The sequence below is a fragment of the Hyla sarda genome, unplaced genomic scaffold (assembly GCF_029499605.1).
Source record: "Hyla sarda isolate aHylSar1 unplaced genomic scaffold, aHylSar1.hap1 scaffold_107, whole genome shotgun sequence".
NCBI classification, from domain to species: domain Eukaryota; kingdom Metazoa; phylum Chordata; class Amphibia; order Anura; family Hylidae; genus Hyla; species Hyla sarda.
This window is the reverse complement of record NW_026607689.1, coordinates 442,724-465,506: the sequence shown is the minus strand read 5'-3', so window position 1 is coordinate 465,506 and position 22,783 is coordinate 442,724. Positions and strand designations below refer to the sequence as shown.

At 43.6% G+C, this 22,783-nt stretch overlaps 7 non-coding genes across 7 annotated transcripts; all 7 read right to left on the bottom strand.

Moving 5' to 3' along the window:
* Positions 1 to 8,615: 8,615 nt before the first annotated feature.
* LOC130300084 (U2 spliceosomal RNA) lies at positions 8,616 to 8,806 on the bottom strand. Its single transcript, XR_008851099.1, has one exon. It is a non-coding gene; the product is annotated as a U2 spliceosomal RNA (small nuclear RNA).
* A 2,097-nt stretch (positions 8,807 to 10,903) lies between these two features.
* Positions 10,904 to 11,094, bottom strand: LOC130300089 (U2 spliceosomal RNA). The gene has a single exon (XR_008851103.1). It is a non-coding gene; the product is annotated as a U2 spliceosomal RNA (small nuclear RNA).
* Positions 11,095 to 13,163: 2,069 nt separating this feature from the next.
* LOC130300021 (U2 spliceosomal RNA) lies at positions 13,164 to 13,354 on the bottom strand. Its single transcript, XR_008851039.1, has one exon. It is a non-coding gene; the product is annotated as a U2 spliceosomal RNA (small nuclear RNA).
* Positions 13,355 to 15,442: 2,088 nt separating this feature from the next.
* LOC130300020 (U2 spliceosomal RNA) lies at positions 15,443 to 15,633 on the bottom strand. Its single transcript, XR_008851038.1, has one exon. It is a non-coding gene; the product is annotated as a U2 spliceosomal RNA (small nuclear RNA).
* A 2,087-nt stretch (positions 15,634 to 17,720) lies between these two features.
* LOC130300163 (U2 spliceosomal RNA) lies at positions 17,721 to 17,911 on the bottom strand. Its single transcript, XR_008851150.1, has one exon. It is a non-coding gene; the product is annotated as a U2 spliceosomal RNA (small nuclear RNA).
* A 2,095-nt stretch (positions 17,912 to 20,006) lies between these two features.
* LOC130300152 (U2 spliceosomal RNA) lies at positions 20,007 to 20,197 on the bottom strand. The gene has a single exon (XR_008851139.1). It is a non-coding gene; the product is annotated as a U2 spliceosomal RNA (small nuclear RNA).
* A 2,091-nt stretch (positions 20,198 to 22,288) lies between these two features.
* On the bottom strand, positions 22,289 to 22,479 carry LOC130300019 (U2 spliceosomal RNA). The gene has a single exon (XR_008851037.1). It is a non-coding gene; the product is annotated as a U2 spliceosomal RNA (small nuclear RNA).
* Positions 22,480 to 22,783: the final 304 nt, after the last annotated feature.

The following is a 22,783-nucleotide window of genomic DNA, read 5'->3' as shown; positions in this document are numbered from 1 at the left end:
CTTCTTTTTTTTCGTCTAATGCATACCCCATCAGTGCAGCAATGCTTATTCAATACCGCCAGCAGATGGAGACACTGGGGGATAATTTTCTAAGGATTTATACTGATTTTTCCTGTCTGAATTTGTCGCACAGAAAGTTGCAGGCCAAATATGTGTGACATTTCTGCGACTTTAGCTTCTAGAGCATTTTTACAACATTATACATAGGTGCTGAATACATAAAAAGCGACTGTTCAGCGACAGACAAGTCGCATCGGCTGAAAGTAGGCCAGAATGTCAGTCCATGTTGGAGCAGGTTTAGATACAGTCTAAAGTATAGATCTCAAAGCTGTGCACAGAATTTAGCAAGGGCCTCGCACCTTCTGATGCATCAGGTAGGTGCACAATAGCATAGCCTAACCCTCTGTACTTTGGTCTATATTGATGCGGGACATAGACAGCCAGCTGATGACCAATCCATTAGTGCAATGGATGGCTGGAAGCATTTGTCTTTGCCTTTGCAATACCACAGAAGCAATGCATGGTCAATGTACAGCAATGACACACCTGTGTGAACAGCCAGGAGACCCCCCCCCCCCCATGTTATGTTACATAGTTACATAGTTAGTACGGTCGAAAAAAGACATATGTCCATCAAGTTCAACCAGGGAATTAAGGGGTAGGGGTGTGGCGCGATATTGGGGAAGGGATGAGATTTTATATTTCTTCATAAGCATTAATCTTATTTTGTCAATTAGGAACATTCAGCACCCACCCGCTATCAAGGCAGCTGCCTATCATGTCATGCCCTACCTGCACAGGTGTGCTGGCTACTCAAATGATCCAATTAAGGAGGCCATTTAGTCAGCAGCAGCAGAAGTCCTGTGCCTGGACGCTCCAACAGCGGCCAGACACAAGCAGAAATAAAGACAAAAAACACAACCGGGAGGCAGCGCCTCGTGTATTACCCTTGGCAGGTGAGGGAACCAAAAAGTATGCTGAATGTACACCCAGGACTTAAGTCAGGGTGGCCGCTCACCTTAAAGTAGAAGAATTGCGCATATCACCCCTTGATTGGGGTACCAGATAGAGTTGGATGAGCTGCCGAGCCTGATGGTCACAGGAGCGTGTCAACGCCCTGTAGAAACTGGAATACTTGTGAGAAAAAAGACCAATGGATCCAGGCGCTGCTCTATCCAGGTATACACAGGATGCAGGTAAGTGTTCTTAATCAAGCAATTTTATTGAACACAAAACAACAAAAGGATCATGACGCGTTTCGGGGTAAATTCCCCTTCCTCAGATGATCTAGGTGCTGCTACAACAAGCACCCTTTATATAATGGCAAGGTGGAGGAGGTACAGGTCAGGAAGGGGTGGGCTGAATGTGATGTCACATCCAGTCCACTTACAAAAAACTTAATTTACATGTAGAAACAGCAGAAAATAATTATTGTCTAAAACATACAGGTGTGCGTTCGATTATGATAATATAACGCAATATAAACAGTACTAAGTGATATAACATGGGTGGAATCGGCAATGTGACAAACACATGCGGGAGCTCTGACGAGGTAAACAACATAGCCATGTGGCTGAAAATAAACATAAACAATGGCATCGGTCTACTGTAAGGCGCTCCACTCGCAGCACGCACCGGCATAGCAGTGACAGGAGTATCCACGGACGCGTTGCCAAGCAGACGTCTCTGAACGGAAAACAACCAATCACAGTCCACAGGGCGCGGCTTGCAGCGGAGCGCCCAACATAGTGAGTAAACAACATAGGGAACAACACCATCTATGGAAGAAAAAGGTAAAATAAATACAAAAATAAATAAATGAAATGAAGGCAAGAGATATAAGTAATCCACAATATCCCATGTTAAAGGGTGGGAATAAAAAAAAAAAAAAAAAAAAAATTAAAAAAAAATTAAAAAAATAATAATAATAAAAAAAAAAAACGCCTTAGGATGTCCATATCGGGCGTTTCTAACAGCAACAACCACAAACTAAAATGTACCTTCTGAACACACATAATAAATTATTTAACACGCCAGAATAAATTAATTGATAGAAAATAATTAATAAAAAATGCGATGATCCCTATAAACAGTACATGATTACATAAAAAATGAATTGATATATATAAATACACAAAATAAATGTACATTAAAATACTAATAAAATTAAGTCTGGATCTTAATAATAAAATAGTATAAATAAGGAGTCAACGCTGTGACAGCTACTAACAAAATGTGATGATAAATACTTAGACAAAAGGCGTCCCCATCCAGTATGTCTACACAATCATATACCCATATCTAAAAGATTTAAAAAAATAAAAAAATAAAAATAAAAAAAAAAAAAATATAAAAAAATAAAAAAATAAAATAATGATAATTAATGGAAAAATAAAGCTATTAAGATGTTATAACCGCTGAATGTTGCAATATCACAAGGCAGTCTCCACCAACTCATTCAAACCAGACGGTACAAGGGTACGGAGTTTAAAGATCCAGAAATTCTCTCTCCTTCTCAATAAGCTGAATCTCTGGGAATTATCAAGTGCAATATTTTCTATAGCCTGAAGTTTCATGCAACTGAAATCAGACTGATGGTGGGTCAGCAGATGCCGAGATACACTATGCAAGGTGAACCCTAAATTTGCATTGCTACGATGTTTGTTGATCCTCTCCCTGAGGCATTGGGTAGTACGACCCACGTACTGTAGGCCACATGGACACTCAAGGAGATAAACAACAAACCGTGTGGAGCAATTAATGAATGTTTTAGTTTTAAAACTTTCATGGGAGACAGTGGAAACAAATGTTTTACTGCGACTCACAATTGAGTCGCAGCACTTACATCTGTTGTGTCCACATTTAAACGTCCCAACTGTGGTTAAAAAGGTCTCTGAAACCTTCTTGGGTGCCTTTAGTCTACTTGGCGCTAAAATATTCTTTAAAGTGCGGCCTCTTCTGAAAGTGATGCCAGGCTTAGGTGGTAGTAATGAATTCAAAAAAGGATCCTTACATAAAACATGCCAATGTGTATTAAAAATGTTCCTAATGGCCTGATGGTCCTGATTAAAAGTAGTAATAAAGTTGCCCGCCCAATCGGGTACAGTTTTTTGTTCCGTATGCTCAGTTATATCTTTTGGAACAAGACACTCTTTTTGGGTTAGGGGTCTGGCTCTATCAAGTGACGCTTTAACCAGTTTCCTTGGATATCTTTTAGCAGCAAATCTTGCTTCTAGTGTTTTACTTTGCTTATCAAAGTCGCTCTGAAGGGTACAGTTTCTACGGATCCTTTTAAACTGTCCGAAAGGGATATTAGTCAGCCATTTTTTAAAATGGGCACTACCAAAATCTAAGTAACTATTACTATCTACCGCTTTAAAGTGCGTCTTAGTGTGCAGTTTTTTGGACTCATCATGAAAGACTACCACATCTAGGAATTCTGCATGGTTATTGTAAACAGACTGCGTAAAATTAAGGCCCCATTGATTTAAATTAAGATCCGTTAAAAATCTATTGAGCTCCAAACTACCACCATCCCAGATAAAAAAAATATCATCAATATACCTTTTAAACAAATGACAATGTACAAAAAGGGGATGGGTATATATGACCGTCTCCTCAAAAAGCCCCACAAATAGATTCGCAAAACTGGGCGCCATCTTAGAACCCATAGCGGTACCCGTGTCTTGCGAGTAGATTTGTTTTTGAAACTCGAAGTAATTGTGTTTTAAAATGAACATCAGGCTTTCCAATACAAACTCTCTCTGGACATCAGGCATGTTAAGATCTCGTAATAAAAACTGTTTGACAGCGTTTACTCCTAATTCATGGTCAATCACCGTATACAAAGAAGAAACATCCATGGTGACCAAAAGAAAATGGTCTTCCCATGTTGTATCAACCACACTGTTAATAAATTGAGCTGTGTCTTTTAGAAAGGATTTTAAGCCTATCACATGTTTCTGGAGTAATAAATCCACATAGTGTGACAAATTCGCGGTCAGGGAATTAATCCCTGACACTATCGGACGACCTGGGGGGTTCATGACACACTTGTGGATTTTGGGTAAAAAGTAAAAAAGGGGAAGTGCGGGTTCTGTAACTAGTAGGTAATCTTTTTCTGACTTGGTAAGAACACCTTCCGTATAGCCTTTCATCACCAAAATATGCAACTCTTTCAAATAAATAGTAGTAGGATTAAAAGAAAGGGGTCTATAAAACTTAGTGTCTGATAGTAGTCTGAGTGCTTCTTTAATATAGTTGTCCCGGTCCATGATAACAATTCCCCCCCCCTTATCTGCAGACTTAATAACAATGTTTGCATTGTCCGCCAATTGTTTGATGGCCAAAGCTTCCTTCTGATTGATATTACTGGGCTTTTTCTGGTTGCCTTTAGAGAGACCCTCTAGATCAGTGTTGACCAAAGCAAAGAAGGTCTCAATAAAGCAACCCCTGGCTTGCAGGGGAAAAAAAGTAGATTTAGGGCGAACCCCAGTGCAAATGGGGGGTGGATCCAGGGTCTCAACATAAGTGGTGATGGGGTTATACTCAGAGTTGGTGGGGCCCTCTGTGTCCTTCATAGCAAAAAACCGCTTGATAGTTAACTTCCTAATAAAATTATTAAGATCCATAAATAAATTAAAATTATTGGACTTATCAGTCGGACAGAAAGATAAGCCTTTTCTAAGTACATCTAACTCAATCTCATCCAAGATATATTTAGACAAATTAAAAATGTTCACGGTAGTTACCGTTTCTGTAGTTGGTTGTGATGGTTTGTTCTCTTTTTCTTTTCGTCTCTTACCTCCTCCTCTGCACCCTCTTTTCCTCTGTCTTTTCTTTTTAGACCTAATGGTGGGGCTACATGTACCGTCTCTACTGGCTGGGATTCCAGTGTTTTCAAATTGGGAGGGGTAATGTTCACAATTTGAGGAAGCCCTAAAAAAGCTGTTGTGTTGGCTTGGATGGAGTCATCTAGATCAGGATCCTCATGTATAGTGAGGGCTGAAAGGGAGATATTAGGTCCTGTTGGGGTATAAAACTGGTGTTCTATGACTGAAGTTGAAGTACTGGGTGTGACATGGTGTACCGTAATAAGGGAGTCCTCTAGCAGCGAATTATCGCTGTTATCAAACCTCCCTGTGGGAAGATTGTTGGTCCCGCTTGGTAAAAACTCAAGGAGGTCCAACAAATCCTGTGAAACATTATTGGATACAGAACAATAGCCTACTTGTTCTGTAGATGGCAAAGCACTATCAGTAGTGGATACTAAAGTGGTACTATGTATCACCTCAGGAATTAGAGGTGCTAAATGGTTACTATGAATCACCTCGGGAATTAGAGGTACTGGATGATTAGTTGTAACACAAAGGTTGCCAAGTGACTGTGTATTGGATTTAACTAGACTATTCGCAACATTAATGGGTTGAGATCTAATTGAAGAAATGTTTATATTAGTATTACTATTTTTGTTATGAACATTATTTTTATTATTGACAGTGTTGGACTGAATAACCGGCTTAGTAACATGATTTATTGCTTTTCTTTTGTTAGGGTATTGATTACCCTGATGATTGGAAGCCTTAAAGGTCCGTGGATGTTGATATGTATTCAAATTCTGCTTATTCCGGTTGGAAAGTGATATTTTGCGCTGTCTAGTAAAATTGGGTTTGTGACTGGAAAATGCCGGTGTGTTAGGCAGGCAGGTGTCTGATTGTTGTGCAGAGGATAATTGGTTATCTGTATGTTTTAAATGGGTATGGTTATTTAACCAATAACGGATATTGTTGGACCTATAATCGTCCCTATCTCTATTTAGTTTGCCTATCTTTTTGTGCATAATGTCTACTTCAAACTTATGTACTTTCCTCTTAAAACTAGAGAGCCATGACGCATACTCTGGTAAGTGTTCATACGCTGAAAGTAACAAAATACATGAGTCTATCCTATTTGAAACGTTTTCAACTAAGATGTTACGTTTGTCTCTCAAAAGTTTCAAAATGGTGTTAGAGCAAAAATTAAGTGCATGGTCCCAAGATCCACAGAACTCGGAATCATCCTCAAACGTAGGTAGAGGGCGCAATCTCAGTCCACGTGGAATGATCTGTTCTGCCAGGTATACCTCTAAAAATGAACTGTCTAAATGATGTTGGGTTTCCTCAAGGGAAAGTTTCTCTAGTTCAAAGAAGAGAGATTTCATACGAGCCAGTTCATCAGGCGTACCTGTTAATGCATTGGATGAAAGGAGATCTTCCGTTCTCACGGGTTCTGTGGAGATCATAGAGTTGAAGAATGTAGATCTTTTGTTCAGACGGGAATCCTTTAGATCCATGATGCCAGTCACTGGAGGGAAGTGTACTCCAGAAATAGATGTGTAAGATATGGATTTTACACGAGTCGCTCCGGTAGTGGGCACAAATGCACCTATTGGTCTGTCCTCCTGGACAGCCAAGACCTACGAAGAAATAAAGACAAAAAAGACAACCGGGAGGCAGCGCCTCGTGTATTACCCTTGGCAGGTGAGGGAACCAAAAAGTATGCTGAATGTACACCCAGGACTTAAGTCAGGGTGGCCGCTCACCTTAAAGTAGAAGAATTGCGCATATCACCCCTTGATTGGGGTACCAGATAGAGTTGGATGAGCTGCCGAGCCTGATGGTCACAGGAGCGTGTCAACGCCCTGTAGAAACTGGAATACTTGTGAGAAAAAAGACCAATGGATGCAGGCGCTGCTCTATCCAGGTATACACAGGATGCAGGTAAGTGTTCTTAATCAAGCAATTTTATTGAACACAAAACAACAAAAGGATCATGACGCGTTTCGGGGTAAATTCCCCTTCCTCAGATGATCTAGGTGCTGCTACAACAAGCACCCTTTATATAATGGCAAGGTGGAGGAGGTACAGGTCAGGAAGGGGTGGGCTGAATGTGATGTCACATCCAGTCCACTTACAAAAAACTTAATTTACATGTAGAAACAGCAGAAAATAATTATTGTCTAAAACATACAGGTGTGCGTTCGATTATGATAATATAACATCAATATAAACAGTACTAAGTGATATAACATGGGTGGAATCGGCAATGTGACAAACACATGCGGGAGCTCTGACGAGGTAAACAACATAGCCATGTGGCTGAAAATAAACATAAACAATGGCATCGGTCTATTGTAAGGCGCTCCACTCGCAGCACGCACCGGCATAGCAGTGACAGGAGTATCCACGGACGCGTTGCCAAGCAGACGTCTCTGAACGGAAAACAACCAATCACAGTCCACAGGGCGCGGCTTGCAGCGGAGCGCCCAACATAGTGAGTAAACAACATAGGGAACAACACCATCTATGGAAGAAAAAGGTAAAATAAATACAAAAATAAATAAATGAAATGAAGGCAAGAGATATAAGTAATCCACAATATCCCATGTTAAAGGGTGGGAATAAAAAAAAAAAAAAAAAAAAAAAAAAAAAATTAAAAAAAAATTAAAAAAATAATAATAATAAAAAAAAAACGCCTTAGGATGTCCATATCGGGCGTTTCTAACAGCAACAACCACAAACTAAAATGTACCTTCTGAACACACATAATAAATTATTTAACACGCCAGAATAAATTAATTGATAGAAAATAATTAATAAAAAATGCGATGATCCCTATAAACAGTACATGATTACATAAAAAATGAATTGATATATATAAATACACAAAATAAATGTACATTAAAATACTAATAAAATTAAGTCTGGATCTTAATAATAAAATAGTATAAATAAGGAGTCAACGCTGTGACAGCTACTAACAAAATGTGATGATAAATACTTAGACAAAAGGCGTCCCCATCCAGTATGTCTACACAATCATATACCCATATCTAAAAGATTTAAAAAAAAATAAAAAATAAAAAAAAAAAAATATTAAAAAAAAATATTAAAAAAAAAAAAAAAATAATGATAATTAATGGAAAAATAAAGCTATTAAGATGTTATAACCGCTGAATGTTGCAATATCACAAGGCAGTCTCCACCAACTCATTCAAACCAGACGGTACAAGGGTACGGAGTTTAAAGATCCAGAAATTCTCTCTCCTTCTCAATAAGCTGAATCTCTGGGAATTATCAAGTGCAATATTTTCTATAGCCTGAAGTTTCATGCAACTGAAATCAGACTGATGGTGGGTCAGCAGATGCCGAGATACACTATGCAAGGTGAACCCTAAATTTGCATTGCTACGATGTTTGTTGATCCTCTCCCTGAGGCATTGGGTAGTACGACCCACGTACTGTAGGCCACATGGACACACAAGGAGATAAACAACAAACCGTGTGGAGCAATTAATGAAACGCGTCATGATCCTTTTGTTGTTTTGTGTTCAATAAAATTGCTTGATTAAGAACACTTACCTGCATCCTGTGTATACCTGGATAGAGCAGCGCCTGGATCCATTGGTCTTTTTTCTCACAAGTATTCCAGACACAAGCAGAAGCAGCAGAAGCAGCAGCAGCACCACCTTTTGTTTTTTGGCTGCAGCAGCAGCAAGGCCCACAGGGCTGGCTAGCTGGCTAGCCAGCAAGCAGGTAGCAATGAAAGTAGGAATCTTTCTTTTTAACCCTGTAAGGGGGTGGTGCACTGTACCCGAAGATACTGCCATATCGGGTCAATGCATAGGGCGACGGAAGCAAGCTTCGAAATCGGCCCCCGTTCTCAAAAATCCATTTAATATATGGTCCCCAGATAGGGGACGTATCAGATATAAAACTGATAAGAACAGATACTACACTTGATCTTAGCCAAAAGGCCGAGAAGCGATAACCGTGAAAGGGGCGGGCCCAACAAGGTGCCCTTCATGGGCACTATCACTGCTTGCTGTCAGGGAGGCTGCCAGACAATTTTCCATGCACACTCTGGGCTGGGGGGCAGTCAACCACCAGTACACACAGCAGAACCTAAACCCATACCATTATTGCTAAGCAGCAAGACAGGGGCCCATTGCACTCCCACGGGGCCTTTTTAAATGCAATCCATAACCCGGATTTGCCAGGAACCCTTCTTACTCCTCCTACTTGCATGTGACACTGGGCTTAGGATCTGCATAGGAAACACACACACAAGCACACACCTACCTTTGTTGCCTGCAGATGCCTCCTTGGCTGTCCCCAAACAGTATCAAACCAACACCCACGGGAAGCTGTAAGCATAGAGGACATGCCTGCACCCCATTGGACTTACCTGTGTGGGTTAAACCCGGGTTATTTGACAACCTATGGCGGTGATGGTTCTGCTCAGGCAGAGCAGTGCTGATGCTCCTCATAAAGCTGTCGCTGCTGTGAAGGTTCTAGGTGACATCACAAATCCCTATGGTTACATACACAACAAAGCTGGGTTGTTGTTGTTTACACTCTGCAAGGCCTGTGGAAGTGAGTGACATCATAGCACTGTAGTTCTGAGGGTTCTAGATGGATGCAACAATCTCCTGTTGCTTCTATGAAGGCCATAATAGACGACATCACCAAACAGCTCCATAGTCACATACACAGCAAAGGAGAGATGTTGTTTACACCTAGTGATGTCAGTGGTATTGAGTGACATCACAGCACAGTGCTAAGGCTCCTGGGCCTGGACACAGCAGCGGCTGCAATATCTCAACGGAGAATACGTTTATATATATGTGTGTGTGTGCGCGTATATATATATATATATATATATATATATATATATATATATATATATATTTCTCCGCCGAAATCACTTTTAAACCCATTTCCACCTTTTTTTCCCTTCTCTTCCTCTTACTTTTTTTTCACGTTTTTTTACGTTTTTCTCCTTTTCGCCTCTTTTCTGGGCGTATTATTCTTCTTTTTCTTCTTTTTTTTCGTCTAATGCATACCCCATCAGTGCAGCAATGCTTATTCAATACCGCCAGCAGATGGAGACACTGGGGGATAATTTTCTAAGGATTTATACTGATTTTTCCTGTCTGAATTTGTCGCACAGAAAGTTGCAGGCCAAATATGTGTGACATTTCTGCGACTTTAGCTTCTAGAGCATTTTTACAACATTATACATAGGTGCTGAATACATAAAAAGCGACTGTTCAGCGACAGACAAGTCGCATCGGCTGAAAGTAGGCCAGAATGTCAGTCCATGTTGGAGCAGGTTTAGATACAGTCTAAAGTATAGATCTCAAAGTCTGTGCACAGAATTTAGCAAGGGCCTCGCACCTTCTGATGCATCAGGTAGGTGCACAATAGCATAGCCTAACCCTCTGTACTTTGGTCTATATTGATGCGGGACATAGACAGCCAGCTGATGACCAATCCATTAGTGCAATGGATGGCTGGAAGCATTTGTCTTTGCCTTTGCAATACCACAGAAGCAATGCATGGTCAATGTACAGCAATGACACACCTGTGTGAACAGCCAGGAGACCCCCCCCCCCCCCCCATGTTATGTTACATAGTTACATAGTTAGTACGGTCGAAAAAAGACATATGTCCATCAAGTTCAACCAGGGAATTAAGGGGTAGGGGTGTGGCGCGATATTGGGGAAGGGATGAGATTTTATATTTCTTCATAAGCATTAATCTTATTTTGTCAATTAGGAACATTCAGCACCCACCCGCTATCAAGGCAGCTGCCTATCATGTCATGCCCTACCTGCACAGGTGTGCTGGCTACTCAAATGATCCAATTAAGGAGGCCATTTAGTCAGCAGCAGCAGAAGTCCTGTGCCTGGACGCTCCAACAGCGGCCAGACACAAGCAGAAGCAGAAGCAGCAGAAGCAGCAGCAGCACCACCTTTTGTTTTTTGGCTGCAGCAGCAGCAAGGCCCACAGGGCTGGCTAGCTGGCTAGCCAGCAAGCAGGTAGCAATGAAAGTAGGAATCTTTCTTTTTAACCCTGTAAGGGGGTGGTGCACTGTACCCGAAGATACTGCCATATCGGGTCAATGCATAGGGCGACGGAAGCAAGCTTCGAAATCGGACCCCGTTCTCAAAAATCCATTTAATATATGGTCCCCAGATAGGGGACGTATCAGATATTAAACTGATAAGAACAGATACTACACTTGATCTTAGCCAAAAGGCCGAGAAGCGATAACCGTGAAAGGGGCGGGCCCAACAAGGTGCCCTTCATGGGCACTATCACTGCTTGCTGTCAGGGAGGCTGCCAGACAATTTTCCATGCACACTCTGGGCTGGGGGGCAGTCAACCACCAGTACACACAGCAGAACCTAAACCCATACCATTATTGCTAAGCAGCAAGACAGGGGCCCATTGCACTCCCACGGGGCCTTTTTAAATGCAATCCATAACCCGGATTTGCCAGGAACCCTTCTTACTCCTCCTACTTGCATGTGACACTGGGCTTAGGATCTGCATAGGAAACACACACACAAGCACACACCTACCTTTGTTGCCTGCAGATGCCTCCTTGGCTGTCCCCAAACGGTATCAAACCAACACCCACGGGAAGCTGTAAGCATAGAGGACATGCCTGCACCCCATTGGACTTACCTGTGTGGGTTAAACCCGGGTTATTTGACAACCTATGGCGGTGATGGTTCTGCTCAGGCAGAGCAGTGCTGATGCTCCTCATAAAGCTGTCGCTGCTGTGAAGGTTCTAGGTGACATCACAAATCCCTATGGTTACATACACAACAAAGCTGGGTTGTTGTTGTTTACACTCTGCAAGGCCTGTGGAAGTGAGTGACATCATAGCACTGTAGTTCTGAGGGTTCTAGATGGATGCAACAATCTCCTGTTGCTTCTATGAAGGCCATAATAGACGACATCACCAAACAGCTCCATAGTCACATACACAGCAAAGGAGAGATGTTGTTTACACCTAGTGATGTCAGTGGTATTGAGTGACATCACAGCACAGTGCTAAGGCTCCTGGGCCTGGACACAGCAGCGGCTGCAATATCTCAACGGAGAATACGTTTATATATATGTGTGTGTGTGCGCGTATATATATATATATATATATATATATATATATATATATATTTCTCCGCCGAAATCACTTTTAAACCCATTTCCACCTTTTTTTCCCTTCTCTTCCTCTTACTTTTTTTTCACGTTTTTTTACGTTTTTCTCCTTTTCGCCTCTTTTCTGGGCGTATTATTCTTCTTTTTCTTCTTTTTTTTCGTCTAATGCATACCCCATCAGTGCAGCAATGCTTATTCAATACCGCCAGCAGATGGAGACACTGGGGGATAATTTTCTAAGGATTTATACTGATTTTTCCTGTCTGAATTTGTCGCACAGAAAGTTGCAGGCCAAATATGTGTGACATTTCTGCGACTTTAGCTTCTAGAGCATTTTTACAACATTATACATAGGTGCTGAATACATAAAAAGCGACTGTTCAGCGACAGACAAGTCGCATCGGCTGAAAGTAGGCCAGAATGTCAGTCCATGTTGGAGCAGGTTTAGATACAGTCTAAAGTATAGATCTCAAAGTCTGTGCACAGAATTTAGCAAGGGCCTCGCACCTTCTGGTGCACAATAGCATAGCCTAACCCTCTGTACTTTGGTCTATATTGATGCGGGACATAGACAGCCAGCTGATGACCAATCCATTAGTGCAATGGATGGCTGGAAGCATTTGTCTTTGCCTTTGCAATACCACAGAAGCAATGCATGGTCAATGTACAGCAATGACACACCTGTGTGAACAGCCAGGAGACCCCCCCCCCCCCCCATGTTATGTTACATAGTTACATAGTTAGTACGGTCGAAAAAAGACATATGTCCATCAAGTTCAACCAGGGAATTAAGGGGTAGGGGTGTGGCGCGATATTGGGGAAGGGATGAGATTTTATATTTCTTCATAAGCATTAATCTTATTTTGTCAATTAGGAACATTCAGCACCCACCCGCTATCAAGGCAGCTGCCTATCATGTCATGCCCTACCTGCACAGGTGTGCTGGCTACTCAAATGATCCAATTAAGGAGGCCATTTAGTCAGCAGCAGCAGAAGTCCTGTGCCTGGACGCTCCAACAGCGGCCAGACACAAGCAGAAGCAGCAGAAGCAGCAGCAGCACCACCTTTTGTTTTTTGGCTGCAGCAGCAGCAAGGCCCACAGGGCTGGCTAGCTGGCTAGCCAGCAAGCAGGTAGCAATGAAAGTAGGAATCTTTCTTTTTAACCCTGTAAGGGGGTGGTGCACTGTACCCGAAGATACTGCCATATCGGGTCAATGCATAGGGCGACGGAAGCAAGCTTCGAAATCGGCCCCCGTTCTCAAAAATCCATTTAATATATGGTCCCCAGATAGGGGACGTATCAGATATTAAACTGATAAGAACAGATACTACACTTGATCTTAGCCAAAAGGCCGAGAAGCGATAACCGTGAAAGGGGCGGGCCCAACAAGGTGCCCTTCATGGGCACTATCACTGCTTGCTGTCAGGGAGGCTGCCAGACAATTTTCCATGCACACTCTGGGCTGGGGGGCAGTCAACCACCAGTACACACAGCAGAACCTAAACCCATACCATTATTGCTAAGCAGCAAGACAGGGGCCCATTGCACTCCCACGGGGCCTTTTTAAATGCAATCCATAACCCGGATTTGCCAGGAACCCTTCTTACTCCTCCTACTTGCATGTGACACTGGGCTTAGGATCTGCATAGGAAACACACACACAAGCACACACCTACCTTTGTTGCCTGCAGATGCCTCCTTGGCTGTCCCCAAACGGTATCAAACCAACACCCACGGGAAGCTGTAAGCATAGAGGACATGCCTGCACCCCATTGGACTTACCTGTGTGGGTTAAACCCGGGTTATTTGACAACCTATGGCGGTGATGGTTCTGCTCAGGCAGAGCAGTGCTGATGCTCCTCATAAAGCTGTCGCTGCTGTGAAGGTTCTAGGTGACATCACAAATCCCTATGGTTACATACACAACAAAGCTGGGTTGTTGTTGTTTACACTCTGCAAGGCCTGTGGAAGTGAGTGACATCATAGCACTGTAGTTCTGAGGGTTCTAGATGGATGCAACAATCTCCTGTTGCTTCTATGAAGGCCATAATAGACGACATCACCAAACAGCTCCATAGTCACATACACAGCAAAGGAGAGATGTTGTTTACACCTAGTGATGTCAGTGGTATTGAGTGACATCACAGCACAGTGCTAAGGCTCCTGGGCCTGGACACAGCAGCGGCTGCAATATCTCAACGGAGAATACGTTTATATATATGTGTGTGTGTGCGCGTATAAATATATATATATATATATATATATATATATATATATTTCTCCGCCGAAATCACTTTTAAACCCATTTCCACCTTTTTTTCCCTTCTCTTCCTCTTACTTTTTTTTCACGTTTTTTTACGTTTTTCTCCTTTTCGCCTCTTTTCTGGGCGTATTATTCTTCTTTTTCTTCTTTTTTTTCGTCTAATGCATACCCCATCAGTGCAGCAATGCTTATTCAATACCGCCAGCAGATGGAGACACTGGGGGATAATTTTCTAAGGATTTATACTGATTTTTCCTGTCTGAATTTGTCGCACAGAAAGTTGCAGGCCAAATATGTGTGACATTTCTGCGACTTTAGCTTCTAGAGCATTTTTACAACATTATACATAGGTGCTGAATACATAAAAAGCGACTGTTCAGCGACAGACAAGTCGCATCGGCTGAAAGTAGGCCAGAATGTCAGTCCATGTTGGAGCAGGTTTAGATACAGTCTAAAGTATAGATCTCAAAGTCTGTGCACAGAATTTAGCAAGGGCCTCGCACCTTCTGATGCATCAGGTAGGTGCACAATAGCATAGCCTAACCCTCTGTACTTTGGTCTATATTGATGCGGGACATAGACAGCCAGCTGATGACCAATCCATTAGTGCAATGGATGGCTGGAAGCATTTGTCTTTGCCTTTGCAATACCACAGAAGCAATGCATGGTCAATGTACAGCAATGACACACCTGTGTGAACAGCCAGGAGACCCCCCCCCCCCCCCATGTTATGTTACATAGTTACATAGTTAGTACGGTCGAAAAAAGACATATGTCCATCAAGTTCAACCAGGGAATTAAGGGGTAGGGGTGTGGCGCGATATTGGGGAAGGGATGAGATTTTATATTTCTTCATAAGCATTAATCTTATTTTGTCAATTAGGAACATTCAGCACCCACCCGCTATCAAGGCAGCTGCCTATCATGTCATGCCCTACCTGCACAGGTGTGCTGGCTACTCAAATGATCCAATTAAGGAGGCCATTTAGTCAGCAGCAGCAGAAGTCCTGTGCCTGGACGCTCCAACAGCGGCCAGACACAAGCAGAAGCAGAAGCAGCAGAAGCAGCAGCAGCACCACCTTTTGTTTTTTGGCTGCAGCAGCAGCAAGGCCCACAGGGCTGGCTAGCTGGCTAGCCAGCAAGCAGGTAGCAATGAAAGTAGGAATCTTTCTTTTTAACCCTGTAAGGGGGTGGTGCACTGTACCCGAAGATACTGCCATATCGGGTCAATGCATAGGGCGACGGAAGCAAGCTTCGAAATCGGCCCCCGTTCTCAAAAATCCATTTAATATATGGTCCCCAGATAGGGGACGTATCAGATATTAAACTGATAAGAACAGATACTACACTTGATCTTAGCCAAAAGGCCGAGAAGCGATAACCGTGAAAGGGGCGGGCCCAACAAGGTGCCCTTCATGGGCACTATCACTGCTTGCTGTCAGGGAGGCTGCCAGACAATTTTCCATGCACACTCTGGGCTGGGGGGCAGTCAACCACCAGTACACACAGCAGAACCTAAACCCATACCATTATTGCTAAGCAGCAAGACAGGGGCCCATTGCACTCCCACGGGGCCTTTTTAAATGCAATCCATAACCCGGATTTGCCAGGAACCCTTCTTACTCCTCCTACTTGCATGTGACACTGGGCTTAGGATCTGCATAGGAAACACACACAAGCACACACCTACCTTTGTTGCCTGCAGATGCCTCCTTGGCTGTCCCCAAACGGTATCAAACCAACACCCACGGGAAGCTGTAAGCATAGAGGACATGCCTGCACCCCATTGGACTTACCTGTGTGGGTTAAACCCGGGTTATTTGACAACCTATGGCGGTGATGGTTCTGCTCAGGCAGAGCAGTGCTGATGCTCCTCATAAAGCTGTCGCTGCTGTGAAGGTTCTAGGTGACATCACAAATCCCTATGGTTACATACACAACAAAGCTGGGTTGTTGTTGTTTACACTCTGCAAGGCCTGTGGAAGTGAGTGACATCATAGCACTGTAGTTCTGAGGGTTCTAGATGGATGCAACAATCTCCTGTTGCTTCTATGAAGGCCATAATAGACGACATCACCAAACAGCTCCATAGTCACATACACAGCAAAGGAGAGATGTTGTTTACACCTAGTGATGTCAGTGGTATTGAGTGACATCACAGCACAGTGCTAAGGCTCCTGGGCCTGGACACAGCAGCGGCTGCAATATCTCAACGGAGAATACGTTTATATATATGTGTGTGTGTGCGCGTATATATAAATATATATATATATATATATATATATATATATATATTTCTCCGCCGAAATCACTTTTAAACCCATTTCCACCTTTTTTTCCCTTCTCTTCCTCTTACTTTTTTTTCACGTTTTTTTACGTTTTTCTCCTTTTCGCCTCTTTTCTGGGCGTATTATTCTTCTTTTTCTTCTTTTTTTTCGTCTAATGCATACCCCATCAGTGCAGCAATGCTTATTCAATACCGCCAGCAGATGGAGACACTGGGGGATAATTTTCGAAGGATTTATACTGATTTTTCCTGTCTGAATTTGTCGCACAGAAAGTTGCAGGCCAAATATGTGTGACATTTCTGCGACTTTAGCTTCTAGAGCATTTTTACAACATTATACATAGGTGCTGAATACATAAAAAGCGACTGTTCAGCGACAGACAAGTCGCATCGGCTGAAAGTAGGCCAGAATGTCAGTCCATGTTGGAGCAGGTTTAGATACAGTCTAAAGTATAGATCTCAAAGTCTGTGCACAGAATTTAGCAAGGGCCTCGCACCTTCTGATGCATCAGGTAGGTGCACAATAGCATAGCCTAACCCTCTGTACTTTGGTCTATATTGATGCGGGACATAGACAGCCAGCTGATGACCAATCCATTAGTGCAATGGATGGCTGGAAGCATTTGTCTTTGCCTTTGCAATACCACAGAAGCAATGCATGGTCAATGTACAGCAATGACACACCTGTGTGAACAGCCAGGAGACCCCCCCCCCCCATGTTATGTTACATAGTTACATAGTTAGTACGGTCGAAAAAAGACATATGTCCATCAAGTTCAACCAGGGAATTAAGGGGTAGGGGTGTGGCGCGATATTGGGGAAGGGATGAGATTTTATATTTCTTCATAAGCATTAATCTTATTTTGTCAATTAGGAACATTCAGCACCCACCCGCTATCAAGGCAGCTGCCTATCATGTCATGCCCTACCTGCACAGGTGTGCTGGCTACTCAAATGATCCAATTAAGGAGGCCATTTAGTCAGCAGCAGCAGAAGTCCTGTGCCTGGACGCTCCAACAGCGGCCAGACACAAGCAGAAGCAGAAGCAGCAGAAGCAGCAGCAGCACCACCTTTTGTTTTTTGGCTGCAGCAGCAGCAAGGCCCACAGGGCTGGCTAGCTGGCTAGCCAGCAAGCAGGTAGCAATGAAAGTAGGAATCTTTCTTTTTAACCCTGTAAGGGGGTGGTGCACTGTACCCGAAGATACTGCCATATCGGGTCAATGCATAGGGCGACAGAAGCAAGCTTCGAAATCGGCCCCCGTTCTCAAAAATCCATTTAATATATGGTCCCCAGATAGGGGACGTATCAGATATTAAACTGATAAGAACAGATACTACACTTGATCTTAGCCAAAAGGCCGAGAAGCGATAACCGTGAAAGGGGCGGGCCCAACAAGGTGCCCTTCATGGGCACTATCACTGCTTGCTGTCAGGGAGGCTGCCAGACAATTTTCCATGCACACTCTGGGCTGGGGGGCAGTCAACCACCAGTACACACAGCAGAACCTAAACCCATACCATTATTGCTAAGCAGCAAGACAGGGGCCCATTGCACTCCCACGGGGCCTTTTTAAATGCAATCCATAACCCGGATTTGCCAGGAACCCTTCTTACTCCTCCTACTTGCATGTGACACTGGGCTTAGGATCTGCATAGGAAACACACACACAAGCACACACCTACCTTTGTTGCCTGCAGATGCCTCCTTGGCTGTCCCCAAACGGTATCAAACCAACACCCACGGGAAGCTGTAAGCATAGAGGACATGCCTGCACCCCATTGGACTTACCTGTGTGGGTTAAACCCGGGTTATTTGACAACCTATGGCGGTGATGGTTCTGCTCAGGCAGAGCAGTGCTGATGCTCCTCATAAAGCTGTCGCTGCTGTGAAGGTTCTAGGTGACATCACAAATCCCTATGGTTACATACACAACAAAGCTGGGTTGTTGTTGTTTACACTCTGCAAGGCCTGTGGAAGTGAGTGACATCATAGCACTGTAGTTCTGAGGGTTCTAGATGGATGCAACAATCTCCTGTTGCTTCTATGAAGGCCATAATAGACGACATCACCAAACAGCTCCATAGTCACATACACAGCAAAGGAGAGATGTTGTTTACACCTAGTGATGTCAGTGGTATTGAGTGACATCACAGCACAGTGCTAAGGCTCCTGGGCCTGGACACAGCAGCGGCTGCAATATCTCAACGGAGAATACGTTTATATATATGTGTGTGTGTGCGCGTATATATAAATATATATATATATATATATATATATATATATATATATATTTCTCCGCCGAAATCACTTTTAAACCCATTTCCACCTTTTTTTCCCTTCTCTTCCTCTTACTTTTTTTTCACGTTTTTTTACGTTTTTCTCCTTTTCGCCTCTTTTCTGGGCGTATTATTCTTCTTTTTCTTCTTTTTTTTCGTCTAATGCATACCCCATCAGTGCAGCAATGCTTATTCAATACCGCCAGCAGATGGAGACACTGGGGGATAATTTTCTAAGGATTTATACTGATTTTTCCTGTCTGAATTTGTCGCACAGAAAGTTGCAGGCCAAATATGTGTGACATTTCTGCGACTTTAGCTTCTAGAGCATTTTTACAACATTATACATAGGTGCTGAATACATAAAAAGCGACTGTTCAGCGACAGACAAGTCGCATCGGCTGAAAGTAGGCCAGAATGTCAGTCCATGTTGGAGCAGGTTTAGATACAGTCTAAAGTATAGATCTCAAAGTCTGTGCACAGAATTTAGCAAGGGCCTCGCACCTTCTGATGCATCAGGTAGGTGCACAATAGCATAGCCTAACCCTCTGTACTTTGGTCTATATTGATGCGGGACATAGACAGCCAGCTGATGACCAATCCATTAGTGCAATGGATGGCTGGAAGCATTTGTCTTTGCCTTTGCAATACCACAGAAGCAATGCATGGTCAATGTACAGCAATGACACACCTGTGTGAACAGCCAGGAGACCCCCCCCCCCCCCATGTTATGTTACATAGTTACATAGTTAGTACGGTCGAAAAAAGACATATGTCCATCAAGTTCAACCAGGGAATTAAGGGGTAGGGGTGTGGCGCGATATTGGGGAAGGGATGAGATTTTATATTTCTTCATAAGCATTAATCTTATTTTGTCAATTAGGAACATTCAGCACCCACCCGCTATCAAGGCAGCTGCCTATCATGTCATGCCCTACCTGCACAGGTGTGCTGGCTACTCAAATGATCCAATTAAGGAGGCCATTTAGTCAGCAGCAGCAGAAGTCCTGTGCCTGGACGCTCCAACAGCGGCCAGACACAAGCAGAAGCAGAAGCAGCAGAAGCAGCAGCAGCACCACCTTTTGTTTTTTGGCTGCAGCAGCAGCAAGGCCCACAGGGCTGGCTAGCTGGCTAGCCAGCAAGCAGGTAGCAATGAAAGTAGGAATCTTTCTTTTTAACCCTGTAAGGGGGTGGTGCACTGTACCCGAAGATACTGCCATATCGGGTCAATGCATAGGGCGACAGAAGCAAGCTTCGAAATCGGCCCCCGTTCTCAAAAATCCATTTAATATATGGTCCCCAGATAGGGGACGTATCAGATATTAAACTGATAAGAACAGATACTACACTTGATCTTAGCCAAAAGGCCGAGAAGCGATAACCGTGAAAGGGGCGGGCCCAACAAGGTGCCCTTCATGGGCACTATCACTGCTTGCTGTCAGGGAGGCTGCCAGACAATTTTCCATGCACACTCTGGGCTGGGGGGCAGTCAACCACCAGTACACACAGCAGAACCTAAACCCATACCATTATTGCTAAGCAGCAAGACAGGGGCCCATTGCACTCCCACGGGGCCTTTTTAAATGCAATCCATAACCCGGATTTGCCAGGAACCCTTCTTACTCCTCCTACTTGCATGTGACACTGGGCTTAGGATCTGCATAGGAAACACACACACAAGCACACACCTACCTTTGTTGCCTGCAGATGCCTCCTTGGTTGTCCCCAAACGGTATCAAACCAACACCCACGGGAAGCTGTAAGCATAGAGGACATGCCTGCACCCCATTGGACTTACCTGTGTGGGTTAAACCCGGGTTATTTGACAACCTATGGCGGTGATGGTTCTGCTCAGGCAGAGCAGTGCTGATGCTCCTCATAAAGCTGTCGCTGCTGTGAAGGTTCTAGGTGACATCACAAATCCCTATGGTTACATACACAACAAAGCTGGGTTGTTGTTGTTTACACTCTGCAAGGCCTGTGGAAGTGAGTGACATCATAGCACTGTAGTTCTGAGGGTTCTAGATGGATGCAACAATCTCCTGTTGCTTCTATGAAGGCCATAATAGACGACATCACCAAACAGCTCCATAGTCACATACACAGCAAAGGAGAGATGTTGTTTACACCTAGTGATGTCAGTGGTATTGAGTGACATCACAGCACAGTGCTAAGGCTCCTGGGCCTGGACACAGCAGCGGCTGCAATATCTCAACGGAGAATACGTTTATATATATGTGTGTGTGTGCGCGTATATATATATATATATATATATATATATATATATATATATTTCTCCGCCGAAATCACTTTTAAACCCATTTCCACCTTTTTTTCCCTTCTCTTCCTCTTACTTTTTTTTCACGTTTTTTTACGTTTTTCTCCTTTTCGCCTCTTTTCTGGGCGTATTATTCTTCTTTTTCTTCTTTTTTTTCGTCTAATGCATACCCCATCAGTGCAGCAATGCTTATTCAATACCGCCAGCAGATGGAGACACTGGGGGATAATTTTCTAAGGATTTATACTGATTTTTCCTGTCTGAATTTGTCGCACAGAAAGTTGCAGGCCAAATATGTGTGACATTTCTGCGACTTTAGCTTCTAGAGCATTTTTACAACATTATACATAGGTGCTGAATACATAAAAAGCGACTGTTCAGCGCCAGACAAGTCGCATCGGCTGAAAGTAGGCCAGAATGTCAGTCCATGTTGGAGCAGGTTTAGATACAGTCTAAAGTATAGATCTCAAAGTCTGTGCACAGAATTTAGCAAGGGCCTCGCACCTTCTGATGCATCAGGTAGGTGCACAATAGCATAGCCTAACCCTCTGTACTTTGGTCTATATTGATGCGGGACATAGACAGCCAGCTGATGACCAATCCATTAGTGCAATGGATGGCTGGAAGCATTTGTCTTTGCCTTTGCAATACCACAGAAGCAATGCATGGTCAATGTACAGCAATGACACACCTGTGTGAACAGCCAGGAGACCCCCCCCCCCCCCCCCCATGTTATGTTACATAGTTACATAGTTAGTACGGTCGAAAAAAGACATATGTCCATCAAGTTCAACCAGGGAATTAAGGGGTAGGGGTGTGGCGCGATATTGGGGAAGGGATGAGATTTTATATTTCTTCATAAGCATTAATCTTATTTTGTCAATTAGGAACATTCAGCACCCACCCGCTATCAAGGCAGCTGCCTATTATGTCATGCCCTACCTGCACAGGTGTGCTGGCTACTCAAATGATCCAATTAAGGAGGCCATTTAGTCAGCAGCAGCAGAAGTCCTGTGCCTGGACGCTCCAACAGCGGCCAGACACAAGCAGAAGCAGAAGCAGCAGAAGCAGCAGCAGCACCACCTTTTGTTTTTTGGCTGCAGCAGCAGCAAGGCCCACAGGGCTGGCTAGCTGGCTAGCCAGCAAGCAGGTAGCAATGAAAGTAGGAATCTTTCTTTTTAACCCTGTAAGGGGGTGGTGCACTGTACCCGAAGATACTGCCATATCGGGTCAATGCATAGGGCGACGGAAGCAAGCTTCGAAATCGGCCCCCGTTCTCAAAAATCCATTTAATATATGGTCCCCAGATAGGGGACGTATCAGATATTAAACTGATAAGAACAGATACTACACTTGATCTTAGCCAAAAGGCCGAGAAGCGATAACCGTGAAAGGGGCGGGCCCAACAAGGTGCCCTTCATGGGCACTATCACTGCTTGCTGTCAGGGAGGCTGCCAGACAATTTTCCATGCACACTCTGGGCTGGGGGGCAGTCAACCACCAGTACACACAGCAGAACCTAAACCCATACCATTATTGCTAAGCAGCAAGACAGGGGCCCATTGCACTCCCACGGGGCCTTTTTAAATGCAATCCATAACCCGGATTTGCCAGGAACCCTTCTTACTCCTCCTACTTGCATGTGACACTGGGCTTAGGATCTGCATAGGAAACACACACACAAGCA